Raw genomic sequence first — 7,973 nt, 5'->3', positions numbered from 1 at the left:
TGTCTAGACTAGCGTTCTAGGGTGTATATTTTGTTCGCTAGGTCGGAGGGACCGGGAGACTAAGCGGCGCCTGTGTAAATTCGGTTCGCTAGCTCTCAACCTATCTGGGCTAAGTGGGAAGGCGTGTAAATTTGGAACCCACTAGACTTTTGATAGTGCGACTAAGAGGCGCCTGTGTAAATTCGGTTCTCTAGCTCGCTATATGTGGTGATTGGGCAGTGTGGCTAACCAAAACGGGTGTATATAGTTTTAGGTAGTCCATTCAAGGTACTGGCCAATAGTTTAGTTGGGAATTGTAAATGTGTTAAAGATTGTTTAGTAAAGTGTATATCTTGTTAGATAGCGCGAGCTCAGCCGTCTAGCGAGAGTGTTAATAGTGTGTTGCTGTATCATAGTGCACGGTACCATAACCCTGTATATTTACTGACACTGTATATAAGTACTAATCATTGTCGTCTAATGCATGTTTAACACCATAACCACTAATAATTGTATTGTGACCTTAACTTGTGCTTTGACCTATGCTAACCGTACTGTAACCGCTATTTGTAAAAGACGATGTTACTGGGGTGTGTTATAGACGGGTAATTCGTATATAGAGAATTATAGCGTGGGTGACTGTATAGTTACGCCAAAGGGCATAATATTGATTATATAGTGACTGGTGTAACAGCTGTGTGTGTACGGGAATTCCCTGAGTGTTTATTGTTATTGTGTACGTTTCACTTGGTAACCGTACCACGTGGTGCTGTTGCCAGAGGAAACGGGTGTGACTGTTGAATAGTACGCGTGTATAGTATTCGTTGTCGACGACGTTCCATTGTTAAGTATGGGTGCGTCGCAGTCAACGATTCCGGATCCCTTAGGTTGTATGGTGAAGAATTTTAAAAAGGGATTTAAAACTTGTGATTTTGGGGTTAAAATGTCTCCTGTACATTTGGTCACTTTGTGTACTAGGGAGTGGCCTACTTTGGTTGCGGCATGGCCGCCACGTGGCAGTTTGGATCCAACTCTGGTACAGCGCGTACACGTGGCTGTATCAGGTAGGCCTGAACTTTACGGCCAGTTTCCTTATATTGATTGTTGGAGACAGGCCGTAAATGACTCGCCAAAATGGCTCCAGACATGCCACGAGGAGCAGTGTCGCCTCATGGTAGCTAGGACTTGTTCGTCCACTAGGACTGGTGTTAGGCCCATTTTGGACACGCCCCCTGAGTCCGAGATCCCTTTGCCGCCCCCTTACTTTCCGTTAAGAGGAAGTGACGCAAATGCAGGAAGTCCTGCAACCCTCCCCTCATTACCCCCATCCACTTCCGCTCCCTCCTCCAGTACAGGATCCACCCCCCCTCGTACTAAATCTCCCCTTCCGGAATCAGAACCAACCCCCATTAAAAACGAATATCCTGATTTGGCGCCACTTCAGACTTCCGGTCAAGCTTCATCTAGCTCGGCTCGAAGTGTTTTATTTACAACCTTTTCCCAAAACCAAGCTCCCACATCCCCATACCCTATTTCTCCCCGACTGGAACCTATGACTGACGCCCCTCCACGTAGCCCCATACAGACCCGACAGTTGACCGGTGCCCAACAATTAAAACACTATCAGATGCCTCTTCGTCTGAATCCTGGGTCAGCCTATATCGATGCCGCAGGCCAAATGGCACATGCTGACCCAGTCTTTGTATATGTCCCATTCACGACAACCGATCTCTTAAATTGGAAGACCCACAATTCCTCGTATACTGAGAAACCACAAGCTATGACTGATCTGTTCACCTCAATAGTACAGACACATAACCCGACATGGGCTGATTGCCAGCAGTTATTAATGACTTTATTCAACAATGAGGAAAGGACAAGAATTAATCAAGCGGCCATTAAAGCACTAGAGGATAAAGCCCGTACTTTAAACCAAGCCAATCCATCAGCATGGGCCGCAACACATTATCCCAACACCGATCCCGATTGGAATGTAAATGGTGCTGATATGGTTCAACTCAGAGCCTATAGAGACGCTATAATTGCTGGCATGAAAGCCGGAGGAAAGAAAGCTATTAACATGTCGAAGACAGTTGAGGTGATTCAGAAAAGCGATGAAGCGCCCAGTGTCTTTTATGACCGATTATTGGAGGCATACCGCTTGTATACCCCCTTTAATCCGGAAGACGCAGACAACTCCCGAATGGTGAACTCCGCCTTTGTCAGCCAAGCTTACGGAGATATTAAGCGCAAGCTACAAAAGTTAGAAGGGTTTGCAGGTATGTCAATCACCCAACTAATGGAGGTAGCGAATAAGGTTTATATGAATAGGGAAACAGAAAGTAAGAAAGAGGAAGAGCGCAAGATGCGTAAAAAGGCTGATATGCTAGCGGTAGCGATCGCAGGCGTAGATAGACGGGGCCCAGATAGAGGCGATAGTAGATGGAGTAGGGAGCCTTTGAGTAGGAATCAGTGCGCGTATTGCAAGGAAGAAGGGCATTGGAGGAACGAATGTCCACAAAGAGAGCAGTACGAGAGAGACCAACCCAGGGCAGGTTACGGAAACTTTAGAGGCAGAGCGAGAGGTAGAGGAGGCCCCGGAGGGAGTAATGGTAATAGAGGGAGCAATGGGAACAGAGGAAGTGTTAGGGAAGACAGGTATATTCCAGCAGCGCAAAGGTCCCGCGATAGAGAAGGTAGGGACTTTGTAGGATTGGCTGACACGGTCATGGAGGACTATTGATACCGACCGGGCTCCATCCCCCTTGGTCGAGCGGAGCCTATGGTCGATGTATCAATAGGGGGAAAAAGGAGTGCGTTCATGATCGACACTGGTGCTGAACATTCAGTGGTGACTAATCTAGTTGCTCCTCCATCTGGAAGGACTATTACTGTGATAGGAGCAACTGGAAGAAGTGCTGAAAAACCGGTTCTTAAAAGTCGACTCTGTACATTGGGAGGCCACGTAATAAAACATCAATTCCTTTATATGCCTGAATGTCCAGTCCAATTGCTGGGACGTGATATGCTATCTAAGTTACAAGCTCAGATTACGTTCCTACCAAATGGAACAACATCTTTAAAGTTTAATGGACCTTCAGGTATCATGACATTATCCGTACCAAAGGAAGAAGAGTGGCGACTTTATACAGCGTTGACTAGCCAAAACCCTAGGAGTGATGAGACATTATTTAACATACCAGGAGTTTGGGCAGAGAACAACCCACCAGGACTGGCCCGCAATATTCCACCTATAAAAATTGAACTAAAACTTGGGGTTTATCCAGTGAGCCTAAGACAATACCACATCCCGCAGAAGGCTAAGAAGAACATCCAATCCTATCTGGATAAGTTCATACGGTATGGTATCCTAAAATTCTGTACTTCCCCCCGGAACACCCCATTGCTGCCTGTTCAAAAGCCCGGTACAGATGAGTATCGACCTGTGCAGGACTTGAGAGCAGTCAATGATGCGGTTGTTAGTATACATCCAGTTGTACCCAATCCATATAACCTGCTTGCTTTAATTCTGGGCGGGGCTACCTACTTTACAGTCTTAGACCTCAAAGATGCCTTCTTTTGCCTCCGAATTGCCGCAGAAAGTCAATGTATTTTCGCTTTCCAATGGGAGAACGCTGTAACGGGCTCAAAACGCCAAATGACTTGGACAAGACTGCCCCAAGGGTTTAAAAATTCACCTACCCTATTTGGTTCAGCCCTAAGTCAAGATCTACTGGATTTCGAGTCCATCCCAGGAGAGTGTGTATTGTTACAATATGTAGATGACTTGTTGATAGCAGCAGTTACAAAAGAAATCTGTCAGCAAGCAACGCACGATCTACTACACATTCTATGGAAGGCAGGATACAAGGTGTCTAGAAAGAAGGCTCAGTTGTGTTTGCCAACTGTCAAATATCTGGGATTCCATATCTCTGAAGGTCAAAGAATTATGGGGCCAGAGAGAAAAGAAGCTGTCTGCCAAATACCAATACCCAAGAATAGAAGACAAGTGCGAGAATTCTTGGGGGCAGCAGGCTTCTGTAGGATATGGATTCCCAGCTACGCGATACTGGCAAAACCTCTGTACGCAGCTATAAAAGGTACAGAGCACGACTCCTTCTTATGGACCCAAGAACAGCAAACGGCATTTGAAGATGTGAAGAAGGCTTTGATGAGTGCCCCAGCATTAGGTCTACCTGATCACACACGACCATTCTACTTATATGTACACGAGCAAAGAAGAATGGCTGTGGGAGTATTGACACAGTACTTGGGATCATGGCAAAGACCTGTTGCCTACATGTCTAAGCAATTGGATGCAGTGGCCAGCGGACTTCCACCTTGTCTAATAGCCGTAGCTGCAGCCGCCCTGCTAGTAGCTGAAGCCGATAAACTCACTCTGGGTCAAGAACTTTATGTACGAGTCCCACATGCAGTACAGACGTTGTTGGATTACAAAGGAAATCATTGGTTTAGTAACAGCCGTATGACCAAGTATCAAGCAATGTTGTGTGAAAACCCCAGAGTGCATTTAGAGACTGTAAACACCTTAAATCCAGCTACCCTTTTGCCACAACCTACTGAAAGTCAACATGATTGTTTGGAAGTAATGGATGAAGTATTCTCAAGTAGATCAGATCTTCGTGATTTTCCCATCCAGAACCCCGATGTTCAATATTATACCGACGGCAGTAGTTATGTGAAAGAAGGGATCCGCTATGCAGGATATGCAGTAACAACAATAGACAAGGTGATAGAAGCTCGGCCACTGGCGAAAGGAACATCAGCACAAAAGGCAGAATTGATAGCACTGACACGAGCGTTACAATTGGCTGAAGGTTTAAGAGTGAACATCTACACGGACTCCAAATATGCGTTTTTAACCACTCATGCCCACGGAGCTTTGTATAAAGAAAGAGGACTACTGAATTCAGAAGGCAAAGAAATCAAATACGCAGCTGAAATCCTACAACTATTGGAAGCAGTGTGGGAGCCGAAAGAAGTCAGTATCATACATTGTCGAGCGCATCTGAGAGGAGATGGTGATGTAACCAAGGGAAATCGGATGGCAGATAGTGCAGCCAAGCGTGCTGCTGAATCAGGAAGACAGGAGTATGTGGGGCATATAGCTGCTCTTATACCAACTCCACTGTCCCAATGGACTCCAGTTTATACAGCTCAAGAAGAGGAGTGGTTAAAGACTGAACCAGGAAAGTATTTGGAGAACAAGTGGTATCAGCTAGAAGATGGAAGAATAGTCATACCAGCATCACTAGCGGTAGAAATTGTCCAAAATTATCATAACGGGACACATTCTGGGAGAGACAGTACTGAAGAATCTCTCAGAAAACATTTCTACATACCAAGATTGTCCAACTTGACTCAGGCCATTGTACGAAGATGTGTAACGTGTGCTAAAAATAATGCAAGACAAGGACCAGTAAAGCCACCAGGAGTCCAGTTTATGGGGGGACTCCCCATGTCCGATCTACAAATAGACTTTACAGTGATGCCTAAATCGGGTGGACATCGTTACCTGCTGGTAATTGTGTGCACCTATTCAGGCTGGGTAGAAGCATGTCCTACTCGTACAGAGAAAGCAGGAGAAGTTGTGAGATTCCTGCTACGAGAAATAATACCCCGATATGGACTACCCTGTTCTATAGGATCGGACAATGGTCCAGCTTTTGTTCATCAGTGCCTACAACAACTGACTCATATGCTTGGTATAAAGTGGAGGCTTCATACAGCATATAGACCCCAGAGTTCTGGTAAGGTAGAGAGAATGAATAGAACTATTAAGAACCAGTTGGCTAAAATGTGTCAGGAAACCCAACTTAAGTGGAACGTTCTCTTACCCATAGCTCTATTGCGAATCCGCAGTACCCCTACCAGAAGGATGGGCCTCTCTCCTTTTGAAATCATGTATGGGCGACCACCTCCCGTACTTGGTAACTTAAGGGGGGATTTGAGTCAGTTGGGAGAAGGAATTACCCGGCAGCAGGTTGTAGAGTTGGGTAAGACTATGGAGGAGGTACAGAAATGGGTACAAGATAGATTACCTGTGAATATTTATCCCCCTGTTCATAGTTATCATCCAGGAGATCAAGTGTGGATTAAAGAGTGGAATAATGTACCGTTAGGGCCCAAGTGGAGAGGTCCTTATGTTGTTCTTTTGTCTACCCCTACAGCGATAAAAGTAGCCGAAGTGACTCCGTGGATACATCACTCCAGGGTTAAACCAGCAGCAGTCGATTCTTGGCAAGTTACAGCAGATCCAGAGAATCCCTGCAAGATCCGGTTAAAACGCACTACTCAGTCGGAGTAACGAGGAATTATTGTGGATTACAAATTTTATTATTTTTGGGATTTGGTGCGTGAGTGAGAAGGCCATAATAAAGCCTGTCCGCCCACCGACGTATAGTTTATAAGCCAGGGAAAGTCTCGAAGGGACTCCTGTGAAGACGAGCAGAACTCCATTCCCTGCAGCCCTTACATCCTGGAAGCTGAGGTGCCTTCGCACGGACGAAGACTGAGGATGACGGCGAAAGATGTGTTTTTGATAGTGTTTATTTATGTGTGTTTTTATATTCAGGAAGGTAGAGGTACCGACACTCCTAGCTGTGAGGTATGCATTAAGACTACGAGAACAGGTAACCATATTTCCCAAACCCTAATTTGGCATTCACAATACGAGTGTAAAGGAGATGTATCGAGATGTAGATACTTAAATATAGACTATAGTGTGTGCCATTTAGGAGTAGGAGAACCTAAGTGCTTCAGTCCGGAGTATCAACCTCGTACAATTTGGTTGACTCTCAGGAATGGAGATCCTCAGGGGACCCTAATTAATAAGACGGTGTTAGAATCCGTACATTCTTCGGGTGTTCTGCTATTTGATGCGTGTAAAGCGATATCGAGTGGTAGAAAGCCGTGGAATGTATGTGGGGATCTTAGATGGGAGAGGACGTATGGGTCTAATGATAAATATATTTGTCCCAGTAGTAAAAATAAATATGTGAGTCCTAGATGCCCAAATAAAGACTATAACTTTTGCCCATATTGGTCTTGTGTGGGGTGGGCGACTTGGGGACAGACAGTAGACAAAGACATGATAGTGACTAAGTTGCCGACTAGCCCATATTGTAAGTCTATGGAATGTAATCCCATCCATATACTTATAAATAACCCTGATAAGTTCTTAGACAAATATGGCAATTTATTTGGGTTTCAGATATACGGGACGGGTTTAGATCCTGGGACAGTATTGTTTATAGGGATAGAGACTGATACGGTATCCTCCCAAACTCATCAAGTATACCATTCCTTTTATGAAGAGATGAGTATAGATAATAAGATCCCCCATAATGCTAAAAACCTGTTTATTGACTTAGCTGAAAGTATTGCCGGTAGTCTTAATGTTACCAACTGCTATGTGTGTGGAGGTACTAACATGGGAGACCAATGGCCTTGGGAAGCAAAGGAGGTAATGTCCGGTTCTGAGGCAGTTGACCAATTAATATCTACACAAGCCGATTATCATATGAGTGTTAGAGGTAAATCTGAGTGGAGATTAAAGACCTCCATCATAGGTTATGTTTGCATAGCAAGGAAAGGAATAATGTATAACACTTCTGTAGGAGAATTAACTTGTCTAGGGCAAAAAGCTTATGATGATGATACAAAGAATACAACTTGGTGGTCGGCTTCAAATGTCTCAGAACCATCTAACCCGTTTGCTAGATACGCCAATTTAAAGGATGTGTGGTTTGATTTATCCATCACATCTACCTGGAGAGCCCCAGCAAATTTGTACTGGATCTGTGGTAAGAAAGCCTATTCGGAGTTGCCACAGGACTGGGAAGGGGCATGTGTGTTGGGTATGCTCAGACCATCCTTCTTCTTGTTACCGATTGAAACAGGTGAGACTTTAGGTGTTAAAGTGTATGATGTGAATCATAGGAAGAAAAGGGGACGCATAGAGATAGGCGCCT

The sequence above is a fragment of the Pelobates fuscus genome, chromosome 3, assembly GCF_036172605.1.
Source record: "Pelobates fuscus isolate aPelFus1 chromosome 3, aPelFus1.pri, whole genome shotgun sequence".
Taxonomy (NCBI): Eukaryota; Metazoa; Chordata; class Amphibia; order Anura; family Pelobatidae; genus Pelobates; species Pelobates fuscus.
This window is presented reverse-complemented; position numbering follows the sequence as displayed.